Source organism: Schistocerca gregaria, chromosome 3, assembly GCF_023897955.1.
Source record: "Schistocerca gregaria isolate iqSchGreg1 chromosome 3, iqSchGreg1.2, whole genome shotgun sequence".
Lineage (NCBI taxonomy): Eukaryota > Metazoa > Arthropoda > Insecta > Orthoptera > Acrididae > Schistocerca > Schistocerca gregaria.
In genome coordinates, this window is record NC_064922.1 from 600,582,682 (window position 1) to 600,598,501 (window position 15,820).

Consider the following 15,820-nt stretch of genomic DNA (forward strand, 5'->3'; position numbering starts at 1 on the left):
GTGGCCTCCTGTAGAGAACATGCCGTATTACATACGAAGAGGCGTTTACTGTTGAATTGGTCTACTACAGATCTTCAAATATGGAAAGACACTTTTTCAATTACACTGTCTGCCATTTTCTCAGACAAAACTTTCAGCCGCAAAACTATTTTGCACAGATAGACGTGTTGCACGGACATTAAATCTTGTAAACGTGGTCTACAGATCATGATATATGGAAAGACACTACCTCCATTACACCGTTCTGCTACTGTTGATGAAAGCTTCAATATTTCAGCGTGAAGCTGATCTACAACCTGGCTTATCAACATATACCATATCTATGCTGTAAACACACAAATTTTTTATCCTGCGCTATACAAAATCACGAATACATATAGTTATCGATCACTAGATACTCTTACATATGCCATGAAGACAGGCAGCATAAGCACATGTACCATATATAATCCTTGCAACACTAGAGATTTCCCATGAGGTCGGGCGGTCATCTACTGCAGCCGACCACCACAAGTCATATGTCCCTGCACACAAACTGAGCCATAGCGTGACCGGAGTACCCTCAGCGGACCGAGGGCACACTCCAAACATTTGTACAAGAGCTGCATCAGCTGCCCAGCAGTTTCTGACCCCGACCTACTTGCTTGCATGGTGTGTACACCCATCTCTATATTCTAGGATTACAGGAACATATGTAATTTCACATGTTTTACCAGACTATCACACCATTTACGACATATTTCTCGATATCAAGCACATAGCAATATCGCTTGCATAGCAGTATAACTTGCACAGTATAATTCCGAAGGTACAGACTGGAAACTATTTCTCTAGAAACCCGAAACTTGAACGAGGTGAAGCGAGGTGGAACGTGCTGTAAACCAAGGAGAAAGAAAAACTTATGTCGTCTGCGAAGACCTTTATGTCAAAAATCGAAAAAAAATGAGGAAACTCATAATTCCACTCACGAGTACCGATGTCGGTCATGTAACAGATTCCAAATCATCCTTATGATTTAAAAAGTCGGCTACATGTTTCTCATGTCTAGAGAACCAGAAAACGTGTATTCCACCCGTCTCACCTTCTAAATGCACACAACACACAACACAATCGATGTTCTCTCAACCAAAGTAAGACGGTAAATGTGGAGAAGCAGTCAATTTGCATGGGAGGGAATAATGCTCCTGCGCAAACACAGGTCCATTTTGAATAATCTCAAATTTCCACAGAGAACACACGTGATCACGGAAGGTGTCCAACATATAGGGAGTATTAATTCGCTATTCAACCGCCTCAAAGACGACACGGTTAGGTCAGCTTTATTCCTGTACGCCAACCGTCATTTCCATTCGGACAGCTAGCTCCTTCCGTAAGCCAGAAACGTGAGTCGTTCCCGCCATAGGTCACCGCCCCACACAGAATCGCTGTACTTACAGTTGAATATTACGATTGCAGTCTCATTCGGACAAGATGCGACAATGAGCAAAGTATTGGAAATACCCCTCATAAAGAATGTAATTTTCTACTTAAAAAAAAATCATTCCCTTTGTGGCTATCGCAGTTTTCCATATCAATTCCATTTTCCTTGCGCTTGTCGTAACACACACACATACTCCATATCCCAATGCTCAAGGTGAATCTATCACGCATGCCCCAGTCCTGAGCATAATATACCGCCAATAATTGAATGCTGGCGATACGAAACAATACCGAGTGAAAATTAGCGACGGATAGACATGTCTCATTAGTTATTCTTAGGAGTATGTTAGAAGGAGAAATGCAATCGTCTTACAAGCTGCCACATGTCAGACACACGATCGCAAGGACTATGTTGCCGTCACAATTGGTCTTGGTTCTACAGGTTCTCAAAAGTATCGCTAACGATATCCATGTTCAAAATGATAAAAGCCTTATAAATCGAGGTATAGCCCACGACACTGAATACAGAAGGATATCGCCTGAGTGTAGATGAACAGACCAACAGTGCGGTTACACGTTGCCGATGGTGTGAGTTCGTAATAAAGAGCCAAATTTTGAAAGTCATTCAGCTCAGGAACGTGGATGAAGTCCGTATCTGCAACTCCCTCATGTCGCGCTAGATATTTCTCCAGTATTTATAACGCTTTCTGTCTTGATACCACGTCAGAGGTTCTGCGGTACATCCACTGGGTTAAAAGATGTGGTGGATGGTGTGCTGAGTGAGGTCGTAAGAGATGTAGACAGGCTTTTCATATCTGTAGTGCTACGCTTTCTGGTAGAAATTCTGTTTTTATGTTTGGAATTACGTCTTTCCATTCAACCACAAACCTGCGTTGTATCCTATGAAGAAGTCTTTAAATGATAATAGCCACTAGTGAATCATATTCGTGGCACCCTTACCTCGAAACGGGTCACCTTTTTCGAACCTGCCTGTTACTGTAAATTCCAACGTGGTTTTAGATAGTACACATGCATCCCTGGCGCCTCACGCATATGATAGTTCCGATTTAAGTAGGTTCTGATGATGAGTCGGAGAGAACGGTATCTACCGCATCCTGTAACCCCTGTGGGAACAGTCTAAGTTGAGTTAGTTAGACAGGATGGTGTTTTGGCCATTTGATGGAAATGGGAACATGTTGTTGTAGCTCACCCAGCCGTGTATCATGTGTAATGTGAGCGCCAAATGAAGCCTGCTCCTGCAACACGAGGCAGTACAAAAGGCAGTACAGACGGTTACCGTGGTGTGCCTTGTCAGGAAAATTAGGAAGCCTCAGCATCATACAGCTACTGCAGTCCGAAGCAGATCCCCATCCCTCAGGGTCCATTCACACTACCCCAACGTTCTATCGTCGTTACTCTACACCATCCAACAGAGAAAAATCACAAACTATAGAAGCTCCACCATCTTCATTCAGTAGAGAACTTAATAAGATTTTCACCGCATCTCTCACTTCCGATGCGAGAAAATACTATATATATAGTGCCTAGGAAGCCTGCACACATGGTTCACTAGACAAATGATCAAACAACTAGTATTAATAAATGTTATTACATTTAATCAAATATAAAACATATCTTTGTCAATGAGACAAATGTATCACACGAAATAATCAGTCTTTGCAGTGATAGCTGATCTATAAACAACAAAAGTCTTTCATGAATTGCTATCAAAGAGCCCAACGTTGACACTGCTATCCAAGTAGTTAATCTTTGAGGTGTCATTGAACTGAGCTGCCACCAGTCGGGTTAGGCGCATATGTGGTCTCCACTTAGAGGCCGCCGCTGTCGCGTTTCATCCTGGAAGCGATGCTGGTCAGTGTGCAATTGGCTGCTTCTTCTCACAGCATTATCTTCCCTATCATTTCTGACTGGCGAGCTGCCACTTGTCTTTACGCCACAACAGTATGCGTGCCGGCATCGAGCATATGCGCCGATTTTATTAAATGTACAGGTATTGATCCATTGTGTAGACCTGTGTAAAGTGTCAACGTCAATACTGTACGTGCAGGAGAGCCATATCCCACTCAATCAGTCGCAAGAGAGGCTCCCTGTGATCCTGTGTCATTGTTAGAACCTTTATTTTTTCTGCTCAAATACGCTTTGTACCCTGCCATACACTTTTTTCTACCACAACTTTGAGGCCTGTGTCAGGATCTGAACTGACATTAACACATTTCACTCCACTGGCTCTCATGGAAAAATAGACATTGCATGGTGTAAATCATGTTGTTGCTGCTACTCCCACAACCCACCCACCCACACACCCACACACACGCACACGCACACGCACATACACACTGGATGATTGAAATAATAGGCAACTGGAAGAATTTTGTGGCTTTGTGGAGTATTTCCAAACTGCTGTTTGAAGGTGATTGGCAGCCTCTGAATTTAACTCATCTCTCATAGTGACAGGGTAGCTGATGGCTCTGTGTTCCATTTCGCTTGATTCCTCTTACTGCAGTCATATACGTGATTACTGTTTCGGTGCCAGCCATCCCCAGAGGTTGTGACCCCTCCACCAACACTCTTTCTCCATGTCAAACAAGTCAGTCATTATGTGATACTCAACAGTGTATCAGTGGATGAATGGGATGGAAAGGACACCAACGTTGTAGCGTAATAGTAATCATCAAAATTGATAGGGCGAACAATTTTAGCAATTTTGCAGTAATTTCATCACCAACTAATAACATGGAAGCATGCTGTCCACATTCTCTATCATCACTAAATCACCCCTCCTCTACTTTGCGAGTACCATTGCGAATGTCGATATATGACCATGCAGTAGGTCCTTTCACTGTCAATTGTATGTACATCAAAGTTTACCAGACAGCGATCTACATATTTCCAGAACTTCGAGCATAGTGCGTAGTTTACGATCTTTTTCTATAGCATTCTCACATTTTTAGGATGAGGTTAGACATTGAAAGATATTCTTGCTTTGTCATTAACCAAATCGCCCTGCAGCAATGTCACCGATTTCATGTAGGATATATACAACTGACCAGAAGTAGACTGCTACATTCCGCATCTCGTGAAGGAATGGTACTTGCCGAGTCTCAAACTGCTGTGTTGCACCCATACTAGAACACAAGATTGCTCCAGACCTGCGCATGCCGACGACGTTAGCAACGCTTATCGATGTAAATATGAAAGTTCTGTGAGGCAATAGCAGACAGTTAAGAAGAACAAGAAAGACATGGTTTTTATGCATAATGAAGCTTCAGCCAGATGGACTTCGAAGGATTTTACATAAATCAACTACGCTTTCAATTCTAAAGTGTTGTTTTAGTGTCTGGGATCAGTACCAAGAAGGTATTGGTGAGAGAGAACACAAACACATGCACTACTAAGGCTACACAGTTCTGCACTTAAAACAGGCTATACTGTTACATTGTTCCAGTTTACGACCTATTAGTCGAGTGGAATGCAATCCTGTTAATCTTCTAATGTTAGAAGTATATTTCCATCGCTTGACATACATCATTCTTGCAGATTTCTCTACGATAAATGAGGTGACAAACTGTAAAATGAGAAAACTACATCCTTAAAATATCGATTCTGTGTGATACATGAAAAATATAGCTTTCCTGAGGTATATAGCGTCCACTATTCACATCCGATCACACTTCAGAAACTATACTATGCTCGCTTCACTAATATAAAATGATCATTAGTAGCGAAAAGTACCTCTTACATGGAGACAGATAAACGCATAGTAGCGGCGTCTGACATGTGAATTTGCATATCATGTCACCACTAACTCTATAAACAGGACACGTGTCAAAAAGATGTATACACGGGGATTACAGTGCCTCACAAACACCTGTCGCTAACTCAGAATCATTTTACTTATGAAAATTAAGCCTCGATTTTATACCCAAGATGCGACAGGGGAATGGAGAACGTTGCATAAATCTTCGTTCGTTTAGAGGAACGTGTCAAAACTGGATGGTCACTTTTCATGACACATGAGACGCAAGTGCTCTGATGACCGAGAGGTTTTCTGTTAACGATCGCAAGTAGACAGTGCTTTGAGCTACACACAGAACACACGGTTTTATATGAGTCGAACGTAGGCTACTTCACACAACTCATGCATCCTGACACAACAACGGAAAAAAACGGGCAAATAAACTGCAGCAACGTTTTCCTCTCTCTCTAGAATTTCTCATCAGTCTACCATTAAATAGTATCTCGTTACAACTCCATTTCAACCGATCACTCCATCCACTGTCATCTATTAACGCAGGTGGAAGTAAGTTTGAAGGCATATGGGTCTCTGTTTTCCTAGGAAAGTGTCAAATACAGCAGTCAACTCGTGTGTACCATTATTACCTCAAGAGACATAGAGAAAAATGTTTCCACAACGAAAAAAATGACTGTTTTCCCGGTTCCTGGTGTTAATGTGTCAGTGTTTTCTCGTTTTCCTGTTGCTGTCACACACTCGTTCCCGTGTACAAGAATTGTTCTGCGCCAAGCAGAAGAAACGCAAGTACTTACTCAATCTCATTGAATTTGGGTATATTTTCCCTCATTTTATACGTATTTCCCGTAATTCTAGGAATTTTGTGTCACTTCTATCAGTATGATCATGACATCACTTCTTGTTCCATGTTCTATAATTGCATACAAATGTAGTACAGCTGCTAACACCAAACGCAAATGAACTACTTTTCTTTGGTCGGGTGGCATAGCAGGCATAGTATAGCACTGTACTCGAATGCATCCAGTACCCTGCAGCCACATATTAAAATTTGAACTTGCCACCATGACATCATTGTGACATTGCCACTTCTGTTACCGCCATCTTGGATCCATCATCTTGAATAAATTTGGCAACAATGCAGAGTGGGGTGGTGCCCCAGTTGCCCTACTACTGTTGGTATTTGATTTCTGGGTCAGAAATAGAGAAATATTCTAGAAACTTAATGCCTCTTGGGGGTGCAATAGAGGGTGAAAGATTTTTTCAAAAAAAAAAATTGTCATATGACAGCTATAGTATTCTTAAGACTATATATATGAAAATTTGTATTTTACTTCTTGGCTGGATATTAAAAAAAAAACATGTGTCTCAGTGTTACTAGAAATTGAACCCTGAAAGTGAAATATGGCACGAAAATGTTTGTGGAACTATTTAAATATGGAAGCCTTTAGGAAGCTAAAGCTATGAAAATTTGTATTTGTATTTACTGTCAGAAATAAAAAAGTAGGCGATTTACTGTTTCTGGGAACTCAGTCCATAAGGAATGAAATAGGGTGCTTAATGCTTTATGAAAATATTTCATTGTGTCAGCATTTTTCAAGCAAAATCTTTGAAAACTGGTAATTGGCTTCTTGGTTAGAACGGAAATATATTGTTTCGCCGTTTTTGGAAATTCAACAGCTGAATGGTAAAATAGGGACATTGATTCAATGACTCGTCACCGGCCGGCCCAGACCGGTAAGGAGAGAAACTGAAACGTGCAGGGGGTGCGGATCTCACATTGTAGGCATCTTTTACGAAGGTATTGTTCGAAATTCCACTTATAAGGGGGTGAAACAGATGATGAAATTCTTTTTGAAAATATGTCAATATTAGGGCAATGTTGAAGCTAGAACTACGAAAGATGGTGTTCGGATTCGTAATCAGAAAAAAGGAACACACAAAAAGAGAAACAAAAAAGTGTTTGATATTTTTTGAAATTCAACGGCTGTAGGAGTAAAATAATAGAAGTAACTTTTTCTTGAAACTAAATCATTACTAGAAAACTATTAATACACGAAAGCTAGAGATTTAAATGTAAGTTAACACTAGCCATAGTAACTCAACACAGAAAACCAGTGCGATAGGCTTCCGGCACAGGCTTGTTATATAAGCTTATATTGGGATCTATAATCGACGTGGCGCTGCCTAAGAGAGATTTTTTTCTGGATTGCAGAATGCGCAGTACCAATCCTTGACCACAGGGCGTGAGCGTATGGAATAAAGGTAATCTCTCCTATTTCCAGCTCCATGTTCTGGTGTAGAAACACACTAGGCCAGGTCTTGTTCGATTCAGCATGATACTCATACTGTCAGTGTCAGTTAATATGACTCTCAGCGTCATGTACGTGGAAGAGTAGAACTGTACCGTAGTCATGAATCCAGTTCAATTGCAAATAACCTTTCAACCGGACCGTTCTAATCATCATTTTGTCAGAGGATAGCAAAGGTACACCACTTAAAATGGCGTAATTCTTGGTGCTGTAGGGGAAGGGTGGACACACCGGCCATCATTTTTTGTACTATGTTGGAATCATTTCAAATGTACAAAGTCATAGTGTGTACAGTATTTTCGTTGGATGAAGGGAAGTTTCCTATATAATCAAAGACCTGAAAATCACGCAAGTGGTCGTCGTCTCTAATGGGATATGACATAATGGCCGCATAGCTAAGAACGGTTAAACAAACTGAGGAATGCTGTTTTAACTTTGAAAAAGTATATCGAGAGAAGCGGGACATACTTAACGTACAAATTACGTGTTGTGAGATAAAATTAATTACACTAGTATTCACAAGAAACAAAACACCTCGAACGACTATGGATAAGACATTCATATTCACAGGACATGAGTATTAGGATGCTTTGCAGAAATGATAAGCATTTCGGTGACCTCTGATCAGCATGCGTCCTGTTGTCTAGTAGGCATAGTGACCGCCACTGGCCCTGTTGACTTGTTCCACGCGTGATGGCATCGACCTATAAGGCGGGAACGCGGACTTGAGGTATAGCCATCCATGCAGCTTTCGCCTGGTTCCAAGGCTCCTAACGGTGATTCCACACATTTTCGACTGGTGACAAGTCTGGTGACCTGGCGGGCCAGAGCAAAAGGCTGACATCCTGTGACACCAAGAGCATTTGTTCGTGCAGCAACATGTGGTTGTGCATTGTCTTGCTCAAAAATGACGTCTTGGGTGTTGTCCAGCAAGGGTATGGCTGCCATTCACGTCGGTCACATTCGTCACAGTCCCCTGGATACACACCAACTGTTGTTTATGGTTGCACGCAGTAGCACTCCACACTATAAGACCTGGAGTTGCTGCAATAAGTGTTTTGGGAATGCAGACGCTCCCACTGTCTGCTGCGAACCAAAATGACGCCATCATTATCAGACAGAACCTGAATTCGTCCGAAAACACTATCTGATGCCGTTGTTGTTCCTAGTGAGGTCGTTCCATACATCATTGCCGTGTAGCATGTTTCTTGGCACTCGTCAAGGGTAATTGGGAGAAGTTGACGAAGCTGTAATAAATGACGTCAGACTACCACCTTCCCATAGTCTACGATGTGTTACATTGTTCTACTGTTGCGTCAGAGCCGAAGGGGAGACAGATGTGTCTTGCAATGCCATTCGCATTAGGTGTCGATCTTCTCGTGGAGTGGTCTGCTTTTTGCGACCTGACCTATCTCATCGTGTTCTACGGCCTTGGGTGAACCATTCCGCACACACCCGTTGCACTGCCGAAACACGTCGTCCAACACGAGCAGAAATTTTCCAGATGGATGCATCACATTCCCTCATGCCAATAACGCGCTCCCTTTCCAACTCACTGATTTGTCGATCCTGTTCGCGCATACGTCTGCGAGGCATCCTGCACGTCCACTCAAGTGGCACTGATCCATTACCTTCTGTTTATAGCGACAACGAGAGCTGCACGCATATGAAACAGGTAGGTGGTGTTACGCCGTGATTTCCATGTTGAGCTTGAATCTGCAGGCCGACATGGGCCAAATGCTAATCATTTCTGCAGAACATACTAATGTACTAGTCCTGTGAATGTGAACGTTCTATCTCCAGTCGTTAAAGGTGTTCTGTTTTCTCTGTACCTGAGTGTACATAATAAAATTGCCGTAGTTTCGAGAAAAAAATGCATAATTGCTACCGAGAAACTGAAATTTGAAAGTCATTCGAAATATTTTGTGCACAGTTTTCGTACAGTCATTTTTGTCCTCACCACTAGTAGCGCAGTGTTCCACATCGCAGACACCTGACCTCATTCTCAATGACGGAAATCTTTTCTGGAATGCAGCACTCCACTCATACCCACCCATTCTGGTTTCCTTATTAAAACTGCGAGGAAGATTATTTGTCTCGGTCGGTTCAAACGCTGTACATCGCAGAACCATTCTTTCTTCTCCAGTAACAGAAGATGGTCGTTAATTTCCTTTTCTCGATTTGTGGTAAAAACAGACTCAAACCGTCTAAATAACTTCTGTTTGTCAGTAACACGCTGATTTATCTTCAGTATTTTCTTCAGTAAATTCTTTGCAGCTTGATAGGTGGTTGCAATAATTTTGAAAGCGACAGCCATGCTGCCTTCACTGCCTGTGTTACACTCTCTACGTCACGTAGCTTTCATAATTACCAGTGTACTTCCTGGTTGTAAGTGCAAACCATCGCTGCAATGAAAAATTAATTACTTTTCTTTATCAATCACTATTGATTATTATTGCGTACTTGCTATACTAGTGTTAGTTACTAAAATTATTATTGTTTATTATAATTCATCGTTTGAAAGAGTTACTTTCAATATTTGTTTATCCACTCAGAGAGCCGTGCGTGTTGAAGCGCTGTTTCGGGGACGGGGAGGTGCGCCGGTCCCAGGTCGAATTCAGCGGCGGATTAACGATGGACAGCGACGTGCCGGCAAGCCTGGATGTGGTTTTTAGGCGTATCCAACACTACACTACGCTAGTACCTGGCTGGTACCAAATACCCAATTTAGTTACACGAGTCGCAAACATTTAACCTATACCACTTTCGTATGAAGAGCACTATACGCAGACAGTTTGGGTAGACAAATTCCCTTCTGGAAGAAAGGGGCGGGCCACGGGAAGGGTTCCGGCCACCCCTTAAAGTAACCGTGCCGCATCTGTTCACAACCACGCCTATCCTTCTCCGAAGCCGACAAAGGCACAAGCACACTAAGAAAATATTTAATATTTGTTTACATAAACAATAGCAACAATGAGAGGTGAAATGTTTTGTTTTAGGTGGCGGTTATTGACCATAACTGGCGGTGCGCTCTGCGCAATAGTCAACATGAGATGTTTTCGCTAAGTAACAACTCTTTCGGAACAATAATGTAAAAAAAAAAAAAAAAATTATAAATTGTTGTCTAAATTTCTAATAATTTCATAAATTGAGAACTTGACTTCAGATCATAAAGTATGAAAACCATATCAACCGTGACTGCGTGACAATGCGATAACCAGGCTCCTTCAAATGACTATGCGTAACTGAAGGGACTTGGAGTGACACCTTTGTGCAGTTATCGTACGGCTGCAGCACGATACTGACTCACAAACTGAAACGCCCGTTATACCTCCACTGTCCATTATAGGCCAAATCACCAGATTCATGGCAGCTCTAGTTTGGCAATATCTGGCGCACACTGAAGTTAAGTGTTCTAAACACCCAAGAAAATAAAATTAACAAAGCTGATTTCTGCTATCTTGCTAAAATGGTCAAGTGTAGGTTGGAAACTACAAAGAAGAAGGTGGTTCTCATGGCTACACCATCCGCTGTGCGAATCACCATGATAAAATATTATCCGGTGAAAAATGTAATTTTTGAGAACATTTCTCGCGGAGAAACAGCAGTCTGTCTAAAAGTACTTTAAAACAGACTGAAAACATTTTAGACCGCAAAAACATTGAGTTCGATGGCAACCAGTTTCGCACAGTATTGATCACCCACAGATCTTCATACGATGATGGTAGGCGGTGGCAGTGAATGAAGCCGGAGTTGTTACCCGCTACATTCGCCGAAATAAACGTTTTGGGGTCGAAACTGTTTACAATCGATTTTTCAAATACCTTAAAAATGCTTTTGTAGGTACATCGTTACACAGTCCAATTTATCTCAAATTTTTGCAGAACCTCTGCTGGTGGAGACCTGTAGGGAATGGAGACACTGTCGTGTATGTCAATAACGTCAGTAATCTCAAATGAAACAGTATTGTCTGCATACGGATACATGTCTGTGAAGGTAATTTGAGATCTGGTGACAAATAGGTCAAGGCGTTCATATACATACCACTGAGTTATTTTCAACACTTATAAATATTTGTGTCAGGGAAGATCCGTAATCTATTCAACCTTGTTCACATTATACGAAAGTGTCGGTCATGAATTACGGACTATATCAGACTGTTTAGCGACTCTCTACCGAGAAAATAATACCCATGTTTCATGAATTTTCCTAAGTACGTTTTCTTCTTCATTATTTCTTGTATTACTTCATACTACACCTCATTACTGAAAACCTTTACCTTTCAGAAGATTTTCCTTGCTGCCATCTTTACGGGTTTTTCTTTCAAATTCTATGTCCCAACAGAAAGACATAACATACTTCTGCCCTCATCTCAAATTTCATGGGACGTGGGGCTCTTCATCATAATCATATTTCAGGTACCTTATGTCCTATTTCTTGTAATTGATCTCTGTGATTAAGACCGACTTCGCTAAGTTTAAAATTTACTGCAGCCTGATGTTTTCTGAACTGCAATTTTAGAGACATTGTTATGTGCAGAATGTATCAAAATAAATAGACTCAAAAAATAGTTCAAATGGCTCTGAGTACTATGGGACCTAACATCTGAGGTCATCAGTCCCCTAGTACTGAGAACTACTTAAACCTAACTAACCTACGGACGTCACACACATCCATGCCTGAGGCAGGGTTCGAACCTGCGGTCGTAGCCGTCACGCGATAAAATAAATAGGGAAAACTAACATGGTCAGATGTATTCCATAACATTAGCCAAAATTTCCAGTAAACAAATCGCCGCACCCGTGCAGTTACCGAGATAACTTCGAATATGTTGTTACAGGTTGGCATTTATAACTGTCTAATTAATTACAAATTAATGTGAAATGTAAGCTCTTTGGCTAAATCGCTATTACGACTGGGCTCATATTGCACTAATGACAAATGAAGGGGGAATGTGATACATGTATGGTGGAGCACAAGCACATATCGTTGTCAATACAACAACACATCTTATGGACCAAAGAAAAGGTAACGTTCTGCGAGTTGGAGATTGGCATGTCAGAAGTCTTAATGTGGTACGAAAGCTTGAAAATCTAGAAAGAGAACTACTCATGCTACATACAACATACACTCCCGGAAATTGAAATAAGAACAACGTGAATTCATTGTCCCAGGAAGGGGAAACTTTATTGACACATTCCTGGGGTCAGATACATCACATGATCACACTGACAGAACCACAGGCACATAGACACAGGCAACAGAACATGCACAATGTCGGCACTAGTACAGTGTATATCCACCTTTCGCAGCAATGCAGGCTGCCATTCTCCCATGGAGACGATCGTAGAGATGCTGGATGTAGTCCTGTGGAACGGCTTGCCATGCCATTTCCACCTGGCGCCTCAGTTGGACCAGCGTTCGTGCTGGACGTGCAGACCGCGTGAGACGACGTTTCATCCAGTCCCAAACATGATCAATGGGGGACAGATCCGGAGATCTTGCTGGCCAGGGTAGTTGACTTACACCTTCTAGAGCACGTTGGGTGGCACGGGATACATGCAGACGTGCATTGTCCTGTTGGAACAGCAAGTTCCCTTGCCGGTCTAGGAATGGTAGAACGATGGGTTCGATGACGATTTGGATGTACCGTGCACTATTCAGTGTCCCCTCGACGATCACCAGAGGTGTACGGCCAGTGTAGGAGATCGCTCCCCACACCATGATGCCGGGTGTTGGCCCTGTGTGCCTCGGTCGTATGCAGTCCTGATTGTGGCGCTACCCTGCACGGCGCCAAACACGCATACGACCATCATTGGCACCAAGGCAGAAGCGACTCTCATCGCTGAAGACGACACGTCTCCATTCGTCCCTCCATTCACGCCTGTCGCGACACCACTGGAGGCGGGCTGCACGATGTTGGGGCGTGAGCGGAAGACGGCCTAACGGTGTGCGGGACCGTAGCCCAGCTTCATGGAGACGGTTGCGAATGGTCCTCGCCGATACCCCAGGAGCAACAGTGTCCCTAATTTGCTGGGAAGTGGCGGTGCTGTCCCCTACGGCACTGCGTAGGATCCTACGGTCTTGGCGTGCATCCGTGCGTCGCTGCGGTCCGGTCCCAGGTCGACGGGCACGTGCACCTTCCGCCGACCACTGGCGACAACATCGATGTACTGTGGAGACCTCACGCCCCACGTGTTGAGGAATTCGGCGGTACGTCCACCCGGCCTCCCGCATGCCCACTATACGCCCTCGCTCAAAGTCCGCCAACTGCACATACGGTTCACGTCCACGCTGTCGCGGCATGCTACCAGTGTTAAAGACTGCGATGGAGCTCCGTATGCCACGGCAAACTGGCTGACACTGACGGCGGCGGTGCACAAATGCTGCGCAGCTAGCGCCATTCGACGGCCAACACCGCGGTTCCTGGTGTGTCCGCTGTGCCGTGCGTGTGATCATTGCTTGTACAGCCATCTCGCAGTGTCCGGAGCAAGTATGATGGGTCTGACACACCGGTGTCAATGTGTTCTTTTTTCCATTTCCAGGAGTGTAGATAAGTGAAGTGAGAAGAAAACAGTTAAAGATCTGTAGTTAAATGAATTAAAGATAACATCAAAAGCTGCAGAAAATAATGTAACGGGAGCAGAATTCGTCACGAGTATAACGGAGGGCAGGGCGTTCATTAATGTGTACAGTTCAGTGACAGGATTATCGCCACCTGGATCGACAGCAGACCAGCAGCAACAACAACAACAACAATCGTTTAGTTAAACAAGCGGCGTAATAGGCAGAAGATGACGATGCTGAACGTGTAAGTCAATAATTAAAGTGAGATGGTCATGGTCAGGCAGAGATTCTCAAATCAGATATTTAATTGTAAGGCGTACTCAGAAGCAGACATATAAGCAGATCACAATTTAGCTCTGATGAGTAAACTGCAGTTTAGAGAATCGTTCAGAATGATCAATGCAGAAGGAGTGGGATACTGAAATGTTAAGATATGAAGTGAGTTTGGAGTTCTATGAGGATATTGATACTTTGATAACGAATACCACAATAGGCAGTTCAGCTGAAGAGCAAAGGACTTCTCTAAATTGTCTAGTCACAAATAGAAAACTTCAAATGACCGGCGAAAGAGGGAAGTAAACAAATACCTAGGAAAAGACAGGAATCGAGGAATTTGTTTAGGTATGCAATAAATAGAAAGCCCAGGGAATCCAAGACAAAATGGCAGCAAGAAAATTGGGAAGGTCTTGAAAATGAAATGGTTGTCGGAAGGACTGATGCAGCATATAGAAAAGATAAAACAACATCTCGTGAACTTAACAGAAATGGTGTCAATGCTAAAAGAGAGAGCGGATAGAAGGAGAGAGTGGGCTGAAGTCCCCTTCGATTGGGAGGCAGAAGAAATGGGAGCTGATATGGAAGGTACTGGGGTTTCAATACTGTTCACAATTTAATAGAGATTTAGATGATTTGCCACAGAAAAAGGCAGAAAACATAGCAAACATCCCTTATGAATTCATCAAATCATTGGGCGAAATGGTTACCAAACGACATTCAAGTTAGTTTGCCGAATATATGCATTTCGAGATATGTGCTATAAAGACGAGAGGAGTGAGGACTAATTGCTGGACCTGTTGAATGAAATGAACAATCTAATTACACGCGCTATGGACTGAGAGTAACCCGAAGCAACAAGAAAGTAATACTTAGTAGAAGAAATGAATTTAGTGACAAAATTGACAGCAAATTTCTTCAGATCTCTTCCACTTATACAACCTCCTTTTATAGTTCTTAAGCCAAGAGTTAAGGATAATTAAATTCTACCAGACCCCTTCCTCTTTCATTGCTTTTCCTCAGCCCATATTCACCTAATTACTTTCCTACTCTTCTTACTTTCGAAATGCAGCCCCTCATCACTAACCAATTTTCGTCTCCTTTAACTATCTGAATAATTTCTTTTATCTCATCATACATTTCTTCAGCCTCTTCAACATCTGCGGAGATATTGGCTTGTAATCTTATACTGTTGTGGTCGGCGTGGCTTAATTATTATACACCTGCACATTGTTGACAAAGTAGAACACCGTGAGCACATGAAGTATAAAATACATAACACAAATCAGTATATGATAAGACAGCCACTCCTGTGAACCCTAAGCACAATGGGAGAGACTCACATTATGGATGGGATCGGTAATATTCCCATCTTTTCGCTAAATCAACTTTACGAGTTACACACTCGTCAAGATATCAATTTCCCGAAGATTTATCGCCCTCACTGTTTTACACATGTTCAGTTTTGAACACAGTCAGT

At 42.5% G+C, this 15,820-nt stretch overlaps 1 protein-coding gene across 1 annotated transcript in view; it reads right to left on the bottom strand.

Moving 5' to 3' along the window:
* The window catches only part of LOC126355491 (octopamine receptor Oamb-like), an 879,391-nt gene that overhangs the window by 339,254 nt on the left and 524,317 nt on the right, over positions 1 to 15,820 (bottom strand). The window lies entirely within an intron of this gene.